We start from the raw sequence: 15,709 nt of genomic DNA on the forward strand, positions 1-15,709 counted from the left end.
ATCAAGCCCTACACAAATGTAAGGCACTATTATTTAAGTATATTTGTCAAATTAATCTTGTTTCTTGATGGGCACACCTCCTACAGACACAGCCTCCATAATCGAAGCATAAGTGCATAGAACTGTTCTCTCCCCTTTTAGTTTCATAATCGAAGCATAAGTGCATAGAACTGTTCTCTCCCCTTTTAGTTTCCCTGGGCTGCAGGTTTATCCCTTCAAGGCTGCCTTGCCCTTGACCTCATGATCATTTTATTTGATTTTTCCAGCCCCTGAGCATGGGCAAGGGAAATCAGAAAAGAACTGGTGGGACATTGTTTGAATCACCACCTCTGGCATTTCTAGCTTTCAGTAGCCTGGGGGGAAAGGGGTGGTAAATGATCTCAATCGGGGGTGTCTGTTTTGGAATTTTTAAAGGATCTGGTCCATTTATATTTTACCTGTGTTTTTGACATTATCTTTCACAGACCAAGGGAATCTGAGAACAGTTAGGAGTATTAAAAAGGGCAAGAAAGATTATAGTTATTTTATCTACAAAAAAGGGAATAATAACTGTACCATCCTAATAGGTGGTTGGGGGAACTAAATTCTCGGCACTATTTATGTAGCCAGTAGAGTCAAGCACATAAAAAGTACTCAGTAAATGTTAGCTAGTATTCTTGGTGCTATTATTAACACAAAGATTGAAATTCATACACTCTAGAAGTTATAAAGATGTCAGTGTACATGCTATTGGTGACCTATGGCACATGAAAGAGGACCTCATCAATAATGAGCTAGTGTTACTCATATATAGATTTAATTTCACCATTTTGAATTGTTTTTTAATTTATCTTTTATCCATTCAACATGTGTTTATTGAATATTTACTATATATAAGGTGCAATGATGGGAAAGTATAATTCTATGAGGTCAGGTAGCTGAGTGGACCCCATCTTGTGTGGATGAAGGGGAAGTGGACAAGAAGGATTCAGGGAGTTTTCTTCAGTAAATGAAATGTGAGCTTAGATCAAAATAATGAACAGGACTAATGTAGCAAAGAATGGGGAGGAACAGATTCCCAGTGAAGGAACAGATGCAAAGGCATTAAGGCTGGAAGGAACAGGGAGGGCATGGTCACATCTGCAGTAGTGAGAATAATAGGTTGTACAGCAGAAAATGAGGTTGGGGACTGGAAAGGGTTAAACCAAGCAGGTTCTTGCAGATCACTATAAGGATTGTGCTGTTGACCTTCACAGCAAAGGAAGCCACTGAAGTAATTCAGGCAAGAACATGAAATGACTAGATTTCTGTATATAAAGGTCACTCCCACTGCAAGGAGAAGAATGGATTGGAGGGGAGCCCAGCTGAAGCAGGGATGCAATGGGAGAAGCCATCACAGCAGGTCACATGAGGATTAATTGTAGCTTGAGCTACGGTGGTAGTGGTGGAGCTGGGAAAGAAGTGAAAATACTTAAGTGGCAAAGTCTAAAGGATCTCATGATGAACTGGATATAGAAGGTAGGAAAGGAAGGGGTATGAATAATCTACTCGTTCATTCATCATAAATATTTATTGGGCTCCTACCAAATTTCAGACACTGCTAAGTACTGAGGATGCAGTTGTGGACAAGACGGACAGGTCCTCGCCTCGAAGGGTTTACAATCTAGATTTGGTGCTAGAGAGTTGATAACAAGCAAACAGATAAACAATCACCTTTGCGTTTGCAAATTACAACTACATGCTGCAGAGTGTGTGATTACAGATATAAGCGCTATGATGAAAAAGCACACAGGGATATCAGACAGCTGGGGTGAGGGCAACTTTTGATAGGGTAGTCAGGAAAGACCTTCCAATGGAAGTGACATTTAAGGTCAGACCTCAAGGATGAGGAGACAGCCAGGAGGAAAGCATTCCAGGTAGAGGGAACAGTGAGGCCAACGAGCTCAGTGTGTTCCAGGAACAGGCAAGAGACTAGGGTGACTAAAAATAACGAACAAGGGACGCCTGGGTGGCTCAGCAGTTGAGCGTCTGCCTTTGGCTCAGGGCGTGATCCCGGGATCTGGGATCAAGTCCCGCATCGGGCTCCCTGCATGGAGCCTGCTTCTCCCTCTGCCTCTCATGAATAAATAGATAAAATCTTTTAAAAAATAATAATAAAGGGGAGTCATACAAAATGGGGCTACAGAAGCAGATCATTGTCAGTTTTTTTTATTAAGATTGTATTTATTTATTCATGAGAGACACAGAGAGAGAGAGGCAGAGACACAGGCAGAGGGAGAAGCAGGCTCCATGGAGGGAGCCCGATGCAGGACTCAGTCCCAGGACCCCAGGATCACGCCCTAGATCTGCAACCGCTGAGCTGCCCAGGCGTCCCCATTGTCAGTGTTTAAAAGATTAACTGCTACGTGAAAAATGGGGACAATTGGATTATTTTAGGCAAGAGCAAAAGCAGAGAGATCAGATGGGAGCCCGTCATTCAGGTGATAAAAAATGATGGCTTGGACTAGGGGTGTGAACTAAGAAGTAGACAGATATGAGGTGGACAGATGCATTTTGTAGATAAACCCAACTAGATTCACTTAAGATCCAAATGGCCCCTAAAGCAGCAGTGGCTTGATTCAGCTGCAGAGGTTGTCAGGATGGTGTAACCTACTTACAGAAACAGGATCTATAGTTCGTCTCCTGAGTCCGGGCAAGGGTGGGGCTGCATTTGTTCAAGCTCCAGAAGAGCAGGCTGTTGGCACCAGGGAGACCCAGGCTGGATCAGGGATCAGAGACCAAAGCTGGCACCACAGTAACCCGGCTCAGGGTTCACCAAGGCTAAGATCACCAAAGTCACCACAGCCCAAAGGGAAGGGGAAGTCTGTTGAGCTAGGTCTCATGCCTTCCCGGAGCCAGAAGTGAAAACTGGTTCAACACCTGGGTCAGGGCGGGACCACCCATGAAGGTTGGAGTGGCAAAGCCACCCGTTTAAGATTAGAGGGATGAAGAGGTACCATCTATGACATCAGGTCGATGAGACATTAGTGGATGATTCAGACATGTGAGCTCTGTTGTAGATTATCAAGTACTATGGTCTCGATGTTGTTTAGCTTCTTGTGATTTTGATGAGAGGACTTCTGCCTCATAGACTTAGTTTGACCTAGAGTGTGTATAAGTCAGCCTTTTGGGAGCCTCACTAGGAACATACTTGCCTTCCCGATCCCAGATCCCATTCTCTGTTTCGCTGCCATCTCAGCAACATTGTGCACATAAGGCAAGATACTCAGAATTCTGTGGCAAGTTTCAGCTCGGTGCTGCCCTAACTGCTATGTCTGCACGTACCTATGTATAGACACACGTTGTATCAACCACGGTGAGTATGTGTGGTGGCCGGGGCATGGGTAATGGGCGTGGGTAATGGCTACGTCGAGGTGCATTAACCTGCAGGGCAACAAGCATCTCCATGCTTGCTATGAAGTTAAAGAATAAGCAAAACTAATCTAGAGCGATGGAAGTCAAATAGAACTTGGGGGTGTAATGGGAGAAGGCACGAGGGAGTCTTCTGGTGTGTTGGAAGTGTTCTATGTCCTGATCCGGATGGTGTTTATATGGATGTTGTACATTTGTAGAAACCCATCAAGCTGTAGCTTTACGACTTGTGAACTGTATTACATGTAAGTGATGCCTTAATAAAAACGTTTTTATTAAAGAGAGAAATAGAAGAGATACCTGGACCCAAGGCAGACAAGACAATAGAAGGGTGGCCCCTTCTGGTATCAAGCACAGGGAGCAGCAGTGTGTCTCTTCCCAGAGCTTGTTTGCATCCGACCAGTCCTTCCTGCCCTGCTTCCAGTCTCAATCCCCAGCCAATGCTAACGCTACCCAGCAACATGTAGAAAGGTTGGCAATTCATGACAAGAAGCCAGGTCCAGTGAAGTGTCACATAGTACTGATTATTTCCAACCACTGGGAATTCAGTGCGACACAGACTGAAAATTTCTAGAGAAATACAGAGTGGCATCCCTGTTAGTCATCCATCGGTATCCCTAATGGACATGGTTAAATACAAATAAATAGATTCTAAAACACCAAGGATTTACAGCACTATGAGCTTGAGATCAGAAGAGAAAAAATAAGAATAAGAAAATTACCAGAATGAAATTATATTTGTCTTGCTTTTCAACTTTATTTACTGTGTCCTTTTCTTGGAGATTCTGCAATGCACATTGGACTTTTATTTTTTTTATAAATTTATTTTTTATTGGTGTTCATTTTGCCAACATATAGAATAACACCCAGTGCTCATCCCATCAAGTGCCCCCATCAGCACATTGGACTTTTAAAGGCACTGATAAGTCCTACAGTCAACAGACATGTTTACTTTTATCTCACACAGTGTTTCCTTATATATTTGATCAAGAACACTTTCAGAAATTGTACTGTAAGGGTAGCATTTATGTTTTTTTTCACCTCATTTTCTTCTTTTAAGAATTATTAAGGCTCACTTCCAACTGCCATCTTGGGGCTAAAGTCTCTCGTATTCCAGCCCCAGCCTCTCCCTACCCCAGTTTTAGGGCATTTCTACCCATAGCAAATTTTCACCTAGAGGGTCCACATGGAGAAGAATTGGGATCTAACAGGGGTTCAGAGGGAACTCTGAATACATTAACCTTTCATTCAATAAATATGAAGAACGAACCCAGGGGGCATGGAAGAGGCTCGATTTCTGCAGTTTTTATTAAGCCACCTTGAGAACTGAACCCTGAACTCAATGAATCTTAATGAACAACCTGGCAAATATAAAACACCTTTGACTCACCTCTGTCTTCTTTGTCATTTAACTCCCACCACCTCCCACTTCCTCTTAGAACCACGAGGCTAGCACATTTTCCACACAAACACCTGAATCCACAGCTATTCGACCCCCCGCCCCTTCCTGCCACAGGCACATGAACTGAGAGTCCTACCAGAAAGGGAGAACTGGGCTGGCCTCTTCCTTCCAGGACCTAAGTGGGGTTGGGCTTTCTCTGAGATGGCCACTAAAGACAGCATCACTATTCCAGAACAGATTCTACAGAGTGAGGTAATGGAGACCCTTGGAAGGACCCATGCCCCGCTGGGGGGAAAGACAATTCACGTTGTCTTGAGCCTTAATTTTCCCATCTGCTAAGTAATTCCAAATCCCCCACCAGCTCTAGTAGCCCACGTGCCCAGGGTGTGTGCGTAGAGTGCCTGGCAGCTTGCCCACACCACTTGCCCAGGAGACTCAGGAAGCCTAGAGGACGTCTGCTGAGCACATTACTGTATCATTTCTTAAATAAACAAAAATGAAAACTGTTCTCCTATCAGCATCTACATGACTCTCCGGCCAGGGCAGTGTGGCTGCCTCAAAGGACCACGTCCCTCCTGAAATGTACACACCTATGAGGGACCCCAGCAGTCTGAGGAAGGCGTGGACTAGGCTGGTCCAGTGGAAGAACACTGGATCAGGAATCTGAAATCTGCTTCCAGCTGAGGCTTGGCCAGTTCCCAGCTGTGATCGTGGGCAAATCACTTAACCCCCTTCCATCCAGATGCTCTTGTTGTTGCTGTGGTTGGTCGCTGTTTGTGCGTTTGTTTTCAGCATTATGGGCCTAACACTAGGAATCCCTTCCCTGTCTAGCTCACGAAGATGTTAATAATGCTCCATCTTTCCTTTCTAGGTCTACTCATTTTTTAAACCAGTTGGTTTCACTGGACATGCTGTTCTGTAAATTTGTTTTTTAATTTACTTAACAGCATCTGATGAGTACTGTCCTATGTCTTTAGGTGGTTTTGCTGCCTGGTTTTAAGGACTGCACAGTCTTCTGAGATTGTACCATCTTGGCCTGCCAGTCCCCGCTTGTTAGATTTGGAGTTCCATTTTTGCTATTAGAAATAAACAGTGTTGCCAGGTGCAGAGAAAAGGAAAGAACCTGGGCTTTTCAGATCGAGATCGCACCTCCTGAGGCTACTGCCGCAGCCTCATCTGTCTCTGGCTGGAATTGAGACCCTGAACACAGGAAGGACTGAAGGACTGGGCACTTAGAAGAGAGGAAGAGGCTCAGGACAGCAGGGCAGGAGCTGTATGCGTCTGTTCCTTGGGAATCGATGGACCAGACACTTCTATGTCTGTTAGAACAACAACCTGTGAGATACAGGCTGTCCCCGCTATACTTGCCGTAGCCAGGGTGAACTGGATCTGCACCCATGGCCTCCCTGTTAAGAGGGGATCAGAACTCCCGCTGTGTCACCTGCTCCTGTGCCTTCACCCACTCTACCCCCTAGCAGGTATCCTCCCTTCCCTCCCCCGTCTACACGTTCCATCCCCCAATGCCTTCCTCCTCTCGGGTACATCCCTCAGATACCCACTGACTTATCTTACCCGGGAATTCTCAATCACATATTTAGCATTTTATTATAAATGATCTCTCAGATTCCTTGGGTTACCACAGTTGATTTATACAGCCTTGCCTACGTGCAATAAAGTGCCTACAAGATAGAAAAACTCAGGTTTTTCTGAAAGTATTGTTAGAATTTAATAACCCCACGATGCTGTGAAGGTAATCTATGCCGAATGTTTATTGTATAAATTTAAAATACACGCTTTAAGTCTGCTAAACATTTTTTGCCAGCCTCTATATTTCTGTCTCCCAGCTCCACCCCACCCTCAAAATCAGGACACATACTAGAAGCAAAATGTCCTACTTTCCTCCTGGAGTGTGCTTATGGGGTTTATTTGCATTTCTGTTAAGGTGAGTGTATATTTAATAACAACTGTAGGGCGCTAGGGTGGCTCAATGGTTGAACATCTGCCTTTAGCTCAGGTCATGATCTCGGGGTCCTGGGTTCGAGTTCCACATCGGGGCCCCCCCAGGGTGGGGGGGAGCCTGCTCCTCCCTCTGCCTATGTCTCCGCCTTTCTGTGTCTCTCATGAATCAATAAATAAAATCTTTAAAAAAAAAAAACTGTGGCAGCGGACAGGGCTCACAGGTGCCTCCACTAAGCAGTTGATAACTAAAATGAGGGAGTGAAAAAAATAAAAATAAAAGGGAGTGAGCTAAAAGACCTCAGCTATCCTTCACAAATTCAGAATTCTGTATCGTTCGGACATGATATTGTAATGTTCCAGTGCGATGGCTCTTTCCTTCACTTTCTTTTGTAAAAAGTTTGCACACTGAAAATGAAAAATGAGGAGCCTTCCTTCCATTCCTTCCGCGGATGAGCTCTACGAAGGGAGAGGACGCACATTCGCCTTCTACCGCGGGGAGCGCTGCTGGAGTCTGGCCCTGTGCCCTGGGCGAGCGGCTTCCCCTCCCCGTGCCTCAGTTTCCCCGTTTGTAAATGGGAAATTTGGCCTAAACTTGGAGATGCTCGCCTGGGTTTTACTGGACTCCGAGGATGTGCTCATGTCGCGCAGATGGGTCCCTGGTCCCAAGTTACCGGTCACTCGTGCGGGGGCCTTCGGCCCTGGCGCCCCCGGCGGCCGATCGCACGGGTCGGGCCCCTCCCGCCGCGGGGCCTCTCGCCAGCCCCACGCCCCGCGGGTCACGACGGGCGCTCCCGGCTGCTGACGCCGCGGCCGCGCTGGCTGCAAATCGATCCGCGATCTTTCTGCTCCAGCACCGCCGGCCCCGGGCCGATGCGGGCGCAACGACGGCGGAGCTGCGCGGAGCGACCCGCGGGGCTGCTGACGGCGGAGAAAGCGGCCGCGGTCCGCGCCCCGGGCCTCCCCGCCCCCCCCGCGCCCCGGGCGGTCGCTGAGCCCCGGGCTGGGGACCAGCTCGAGGCCCCGCCCACCGCCGAGGCCCCGCCCCGCCGAGGCTCCGCCCACCGCCGAGGCCCCGCCCTACAGGACGGCCCACCCGGGCCGCGGAGCCTCCAGCCTCGTGCAGAGGAGAGGCCCAGCCTTCCCGCCGGCGGCTGCTCCCCAGGGGGCGTGACCAGAACCGGGGTCTCCCGACCCCTCCAGCCCTCGCCCTCCACCAGGGTTTTGCAGCCCGAGGCCTTCCTCCTGGTTCCTTCACACACGTGCTCCCGCCTTGTTGCGTTGACCTATGAGACCGACGCACGAAAGATCAGAGACCCGCACCGCGGAAACCTGAAACCCGCCTGTCCCCGCGGAATCTGCAGCCGACCTCCTTGCCTGCCCCGCTTGCCATCAGCTCCGACTTCAGGCAGCTTGCTCAGAGCCATCCTCTGGCCTGCGGTCACCCTGGGGGACACCAGGAAACGTGCTGATCGGGCTCCCACTGTAGGAGTGTCACGCAGCAGGCATCCGCCCCGTGGACAGGATGCTAACTGCATCTCTGATCCAGCGGGCTTGCCGCCCCAGCCCTGGCTCCTCATCGGGCACTTGCCCTTTGAAGGCAGCCGGGCTGTGGCCGAGCTACACAGGTGCATTCTGGGACCAGAGAGAAGCAGCAGAGTGAGCTCTCTGCGCAATCCAAGGAAGAGGGGAGACGTGAAGGGCATTGCTATCCTCAGGTTAAGAACTAACATTTAGCGTATCCTGTGTGCCGGGCTCTACGGTAAATTCTTACAAGGTTATTTTAACGTGATCCTTACAGCGACCCCACCATCCTTATCCCTGTTATAGATGAGGAAACAAAAGCTCAGAAAGGATACAACTTGCCCCGTGTCACCAACTAGTAATTGTCAAAGCAGAGATTTGCGCCTGTCACGTTCAATCAGAGCCTGTGCCTTCAGCTGCTGATGCCCTGCTGTCTCTCGCTGGAATGAACATTTTGATGTGAAGGGAAAGGATAGTAGATGAGGAATGAGGACATTTGGCTTCCATCCTTGCTCTGCCTCTCCACAGAGGTAACAGAAGTACCTCTCACAGAGGGAAAAACCTCAAATCACACAACCTCGTTTTGTGATTATAGGAAATACCTGAAACACACAGAATTACGTACAGGTGTGCATTTTTCTGGGCCCAGCAGCCATAGTTTTCATCAACACTTCAGAGAGAGCCATATACCTAAGCTGTGCGAACTATCTCATCTTTATAGCCTTTTTCATGGCAAACAGCCTACTCTACACGGTCTTCAACATTTTAAATAATGATGCAATAGCAGCTTCAGAGTCTGGTTCAGGGACGTGAAGGGCTCCTGGCTGCATGCTGCCCTTTCCAGCACACCCGCATGTCCAGATAGTGATCACAGGAAGGACGACATGGGATGGGATCATCAAATTCATCCTCCACCTACTTGCAACACCTCAGCATTTTTGCTTTAGCCCGTTGTATTCTTTACTTGCAACCAGACTCTAAGTTTATATAGAGGCACCAGAAAAAGATTTTTAGAATCCTTTTTTTTTTTTTAATTGTACTATAAAAAGAATTCTAGTGGTTAGAATGTCCTCCAGGCTTGGAGTAAAGTGTCCATTCATTATTGAGCATCTGCTATGTCCAGAGCATATAGCAATGAAAGACCAGATCCCTGACTGCCTGGAGATTCGGAGGGACTCCAGGGAAATGCTAGGAAGGGGCAAAGAGCAATAGGGAAGAGTGAGGCCTGGAGAGTCACGAGGGGCTTCCTTGAGAGGTGACGGGATTTGAGCCAACCTGAAGGATACGTAGGAATGAATTAAGCAAGATGTGCAGGTCAGAGGGCTGGAAGAGCATTCTAAGTAGAGGAAACAGCTTGTGGGGAGGGCCTGAAACAACAAAGAACCTGGCCCATTGGAGGAAATGAAGGGCCTGGCAGACTGGAGCCCAGGAGGAGGGAGAGTGGTATAGGCCCTCCCTACACCTACAATGAGGCTGCTGACAGAGGTGGGGCCGGCGTGTGTACGGCCCCTGGAGTCAAGAAACAAGGGTCCCAGAACCAGCTACGGGATGCTGTGTGTGTGACACAGTAATACCTGGCTGTGTGATGTTGGCAAGGCAGCAATATTGCTGACCTTCTGTCGCCTTAACTTAAACATGCAAGGTTTGAACTAGATGGTTTCTATAGTCCTTTCTGGCTCTGCTATCCTGTGATTTTTGACTCTAAGGAAAGTGAAAAAAGAGTGTGTCAGTGGGAATAACTGGTCAGCAAGAAAGAGAAAAATAGCTCCTAATACTCGGGTGCTGGGTGGTACTATCAGTGGGGCCTCGAAATTTTCCTGCTGAACATATGCAATTTCATAGAATATCATCATCCCACAAAGACAGAAATAAGAGCACTCCACAATCATGCCTACGCACAGATTTGAAAAATAATAACATTATCCAAACCACAAAAACAACCAAACATCACCCTATCCTGGCTCAGATGAGTATGGCATCTTTACCAATTACAGCTTCCACCTCACTCTAGTCCTCTTTCCCTTTAGACAAGGGTCACTAAGATGCCCGATCACAGAATGACTCTGGCTCCCGGACAGTATCCAAAGCCCTGCTTCCTTAAACCCTCCCTAAATTCCCCTCACACAAGCCTCAGCCCTGTAGTTCTTTCTACCACCCTCTCTGGGATGACCCACAATTCTACTTCTCTGCAACAGGTAACAAACCAAACTTGTGCAACCACAGGGCTGGTCCTCCCAAAGGACCAGGACAAGGACCAGCCATAACAAGCAGTGCCTCTCACATTCTGCACCTCGGTGGCTCCTTTCTCTCTGTTCTGGTGGTGCTTGGCTGGAGGGCATTGACATAAGTCCCTCCTCTTCTGATGTTCTCTAATCTCATATCAGGAGACCTACTCTGAGCCTCAGGGTGTTAGAAAGTGGTGCTATAAAGTGGAGGAGAAGAAAATGAGAGAAATGCAAGAGGACAACTTCACAAGGGAATCTGCATCCATCAGCAATAAGGGAGCAGAATTAAAGCAGTCTCCAGAGCAATATTTTCTTCCCTTACTTGAAGTGCTGGGCTTTCTCCTTTCAGGCCTTCATCCCCCGCCCAGATCACACATGGGCTACATGGGAGTTAGTGGTATTTCTGTTTCCCAAATAAACCACACCAATCATATTTTCCCTTAAGGTCATTTTCACAGGAAGGTAGCTGGTTCCCAAGGAATTGACTCATTTGGCAGTATCAGAGGGGGTAAAAAAAATTGTTGCTGGTGATTCAGATTCTTAACTTGGACTTCCCATCTTTAGCTATAGTTTTTTGCACTTGGTGGTGGTGGTGGGGGGAGTCCCCACACAACCCACTCCACTTTCTTCATGTGAGAAAATGGCAAGCAAGCCCCCTGATGCCTCCTGAGTCAGATGGCAACCAAGGAGAAGTGACCTATTTCTCTGGCCACAAAACAGCCTGTTGGACTCATTGCTCTAACTGAAAAGGCTAATGGAATCATCTCCTTTTAACTTGGAGGAACCACTTTGCACACCAGGCACATAACTATTTCTGAAGCTGTCAGCATATACAGTCATAGCAAAGATAGAGTTTTCTCCGCGTTCAGTTTAATTCAGGGATCAACAAACTTTCTGTGTAAAGGTAGGCTTTGTGGACCAACGTCTGTTGTTAACTACTCAAACGTGCCCTTGTAGCACAAAACCAACCTTAACTAATGCGCAAGTGAATACGCATGCCTGTATTTCAATAAAATTTTTACAAAAATAAGTCAGCCAAATCTGGCCATAGTTTGACCCCTCATCTAATATAATCGGCACATAGGTCTAGCTAAATAGAAAGAGGAATAATAACCTTTACCATTACTTTTTAAGAAGCTCATTTCTCATCAGAGAAGTTGGGAGAAGTCTTAAAAACCAGTTTGGAAACTTCTGCAAGATAAAGCAAAAAAAAAGGGGGGGGGGAGAGAAGGGAGAAGAAAATCAAAATAAAATAGTATTTCATTTCAAAAGAGGAAAGGAGGAATCAAAGTGGAAAGAGCTCTTTGTAAGGCCTCTGTGACCTCCTCTTACCCAAACCAGGTCTTTGGGAGCCTCTCACATGCTCAGAAGCAGGCAGAGAGACACTGAGAGCACACTGGATCCACAGATTGCGGAATGTTCAGGACCACTCCAGCTCCTGAAGGGGAGGCCTTCCTGAGCCCCCAGAAGGGCTGCCAAGAGAGAAGAGAAAAAGGGGTACTGGACAGAGGGGGTTTGTGAAAGTGACTTCTAATGGTCACATATATACAGAATCCTGGGCCTTCCTATCTGGAGCTAATCCACTGGTCCTGAGGAATATATATCCATTTGGCAAATTTGAAAGAGGAACTTAGTAATGAAAGATTTAATTTTAAAAGTAGAGCTCCCAAGATGCTGCCAAAGGCAGAAGAGAATGATAACCAGATAGGTGAATCCCCCAGCTGGGAAGAAGGCGAGAAGTGGCCTATCTGTGGTTAATGGCCATTTTTCTCTAGTTCACAAATCATGCACACTTTTTATACTTTCAGAAAGTTACCCCAGCTACAGAGCAATGATTTCTGAACTATGTTTCCTGGAACACTGCTGTCGTAAGAGGTTAAAGATTATTGCATGAGAAAAATTTCAGAGAAACGAAAGAATAAATTGATATTGACAGGAAACCATTGTGTATGTGCTCCAATGCATTTTTGCTTTGCGAGGTTATGCTTGGGTGGGGGGGAGCTATAGTGTTGGGGGAAAAAGTTCATCTTGAAATTATTCTTAGGAAAAAAAAATTACTCTTAGGAACTAGATTTTTCAGAGCTAAGAATAGACTACTAGCCTTTGCCAATGCAGATAAAAAAGGATTGTTAAGATAGTCTAGCAGCAATTCCCAAACTTGAGGATACGTTAGATACAGGGCTTGTTAAAACCAGATTGCTGGACTCCAGCCACCCCTAGAGTATCTAACTCAGCAGGTCAGGGTGGGATGCAGGAATTTATATTTCTAACAAGTTCCCAGGTGTTGATGTTGCTCTTGGTGATAGACCAGGAACTTGACTTTAAGACCCACTGCCCTACACCCAGCCCAGTGCCTGACAGATATAAAACTATTCAATAGCATTACATTTCTGCTTGAGATTTACCATATTGCAAGAAATCAGTTGGATGGGTTTCCACCATGTGTAAAGGTATGTTGGATAATCCAGCTTCAAAGTCAGGCTCATGGAAACCAACATGGATTTATTTGGGGAAGATTTACCATTCTTCGAGACAGTCTTCCTCCAGAATGGCTGCAAGTGCCCAGTGGAGAGTCTTCTCATAGGGGCAACTGAACATAGCCTCTTTCAGGACTTATTTTTTAAATGATAATTCATGGTTCTCCAACAAGTACAAAGTTGGAGAGGCCAACAAGTACATTTCTTGTCAGAGGGACATGGTCCTTCAAACATGGGAACAAAATTCAAAATGAATTTAACAGGGGGTGATAGTTCTTCAGAAATAAAATTCAGTTTGAACAAATGCAATGTGATATATCTGGAGTTTTTTTTTTTTTAAATAGAAATACAGGTTTTGAAAGGACTGTGAAAGCAAATGTTATATTAGAAAAATAAGGAGAACCTAGGTGACCAGAATGTTGATGTGAGTCAGCCAAATTACAGTGTGTGGACAAAAGGCAACAAATATGCCCTGAGATCTGTCACAAAGGCACCAGGACACAATGCCTCTCAACCTCAGGTCGGTCTCAAGCATGGTCCCATTTTTGTTAGTGTACTCTAAAAAATGACATGAAGAAGTTAGAAAAAGTTCACGGGATATTAACATTTATCTCTAGAAAAATATTAAATTGTCCTTAAGCAGAAAGGTTTGGAAGAAATTTGGGTTGTTAAGCCTGGAAAAAAAGGAAGGCAATTCTATTGTACCTTTCAATGAATTAAGAGTTTACTGCCTCTGGTCTTTTGCTGCAGTGAAAAAGGAAGCAAAAGGAAATGGCCCTGATTTTTAAAATATATGTGATTTTGGTTAACTTTAAAGAAAAATATTCTTTAAAATAGGATGGTGGAGGTATGTCATTTTTGGCCTTGGATCTTGCAAGAAACTAAGAACAGTCAGGCATTTCATAGAACTCTTTTGTGTTGCCTGCACAGACCTGGAGCAAACCTGAAGGAAAGAATTGCCATTGCCATAGCATTGAAACAGCCCGACTACCCATCAGTGGGAAGATGCATGAATAAATTATGTAGTCACACAGTGGGCTATTATACGGCAGTCAAAATAATGAACTATAGTAACATAATAATATAGATAAATCTTATTAATATAATATTAAGTGAAAAAAGTAAGTCTCAGAAGATTACGTGTAGCATGATGCCCCTTTATAATGTTTAAAACAACTTTAAAAAATTTTAATGCTTCTTAGGAATACAGGTAAATACAACATAACCATATAAAAGGAAAACAAGAAATTCAGTGGAAATTCTCATATACTGCTGATGGGAAGATAAACTGGTTACAACCGTTTGAAAAACTTTTTTGGGGATCCCTAGGTGGCTCAGCCGTTTAGAGCCTGCCTTTGGCCTAGGGCGTGATCCTGGAGTCCCAGGATCGAGTCCCACATCAGGCTCTCTGCAGAGAGCCTGCTTCTCCCTCTGCCTGTGTCTCTGACTCTCTGTGTCTCTCATGAATAAATAAATATTAAAAAAAAAAAGTATATATAGTATGACTAGATAGTAAAATCATTTTGCAATGTTTTTCCTTCATGTTTAATGTTTATGTCCAATTTATGTCTATTTACAGGGCCATCCTTTTAAATAACATTTTATGGTCATGTCTTTACTGATTTAAAAAATCATACATTTTTTTTAAGTTTCAAAACCAAAACACAAAACAGGGAAGAAACCTATATTCTATCCCTGAGAACAAATCACTCAACATTTTGATGTGTATCTTCCCAGTCTTTATTACGATTTAAGGAAAATTTTTAAAGCAGGGTTTGGAGGGGGTGGAGAGGAAAACAGAGATGATGAACATATGGTTCAGGATGATGGTTTCTTTGGTGGGAGAGATAGGAGCACAGAATGCAAGAGGGGAACCTACAGGTAGGGTACTACTAATGTTCTCTAGGATGTTTATTCGTTATTAAAAATAACTTCGAAATAAAGAAAGTGAAGGTGGTCAAAAGGTACAAACTTCTAGTTACAAAATAAGTCATCAGATGTAATGTACAACATGGGGACTCTATAGTTAATAATATGTATTGTATATTTGAAAGTTGTTAAAAGAGTTGATTTTACAAGTTCTCATCACAAGAAAACAAATTTATAACCATGTATGGTGATGGATCTAAACTTATTGTGGTGATCATTTCACAATACATACAAATATCAACCATTTCGTTGTGCATCTGAAACTAATATGATGTTAGATGTCAATCTATCTCAATAAAAAAGTAAAAATATCTTCAGACAATGCAAGAGAATCAGTGAACAATGGAAGTAATTTAAATAATAAAAGAACTCAGTAAAACATCAGCAGATATAATTAGCATTCAAAAATCAATAGCTTTCATAAACACAAATAATAATCAGCTAGAGGACATAATGGTAAAGAAAGCCTCAATAATAGCAACAAAAGTAATTAAATACTTAGGAAAAAAACTTAACAACATACAAAACCAATGAGAGAAAACACTCTTCAAAGACATGAAATTAGACTTGAAACAAAAGGAAAGGCATCCTTGAAGTACTTGAATAAGACAACACCATAAAGATATCAATATAACACAATCCCAATAAAAATATCTACAAGCTTGTTTTATGGAGCTGGACAAGTTGATGCCAAAGTTATAAGGAAAAACAATTATGTAAGAATAGCCTGGAACACACAAAGAAATAAAAACTCTAAAAGTAGACTAGTCCTACCAGGTACTAACCTATACTAGGAGTCCCCATAA

General features: G+C 44.7%; 1 protein-coding gene across 9 annotated transcripts in view; it reads left to right on the top strand.

Annotated features, from left to right (window-relative positions):
• Positions 1–15,709, top strand: part of CASR (calcium sensing receptor) — a 92,048-nt gene that overhangs the window by 40,330 nt on the left and 36,009 nt on the right. For 2 of the 9 annotated variants that reach the window (XM_025475536.3, XM_025475547.3), the window contains one exon: positions 3,188–3,334. The exons of 6 other annotated variants lie outside the window; for them this stretch is intronic. The gene's annotated coding sequence lies outside the window, so the exon portion shown is untranslated. Of the gene's footprint in view, positions 1–148; positions 1,498–3,187; positions 3,335–15,709 lie in introns of those variants that run through there. One more of the 9 variants, XM_025475575.3, reaches the window with a different exon arrangement.

This window comes from Canis lupus, chromosome 33 (genome assembly GCF_003254725.2).
Source record: "Canis lupus dingo isolate Sandy chromosome 33, ASM325472v2, whole genome shotgun sequence".
NCBI lineage: Eukaryota > Metazoa > Chordata > Mammalia > Carnivora > Canidae > Canis > Canis lupus.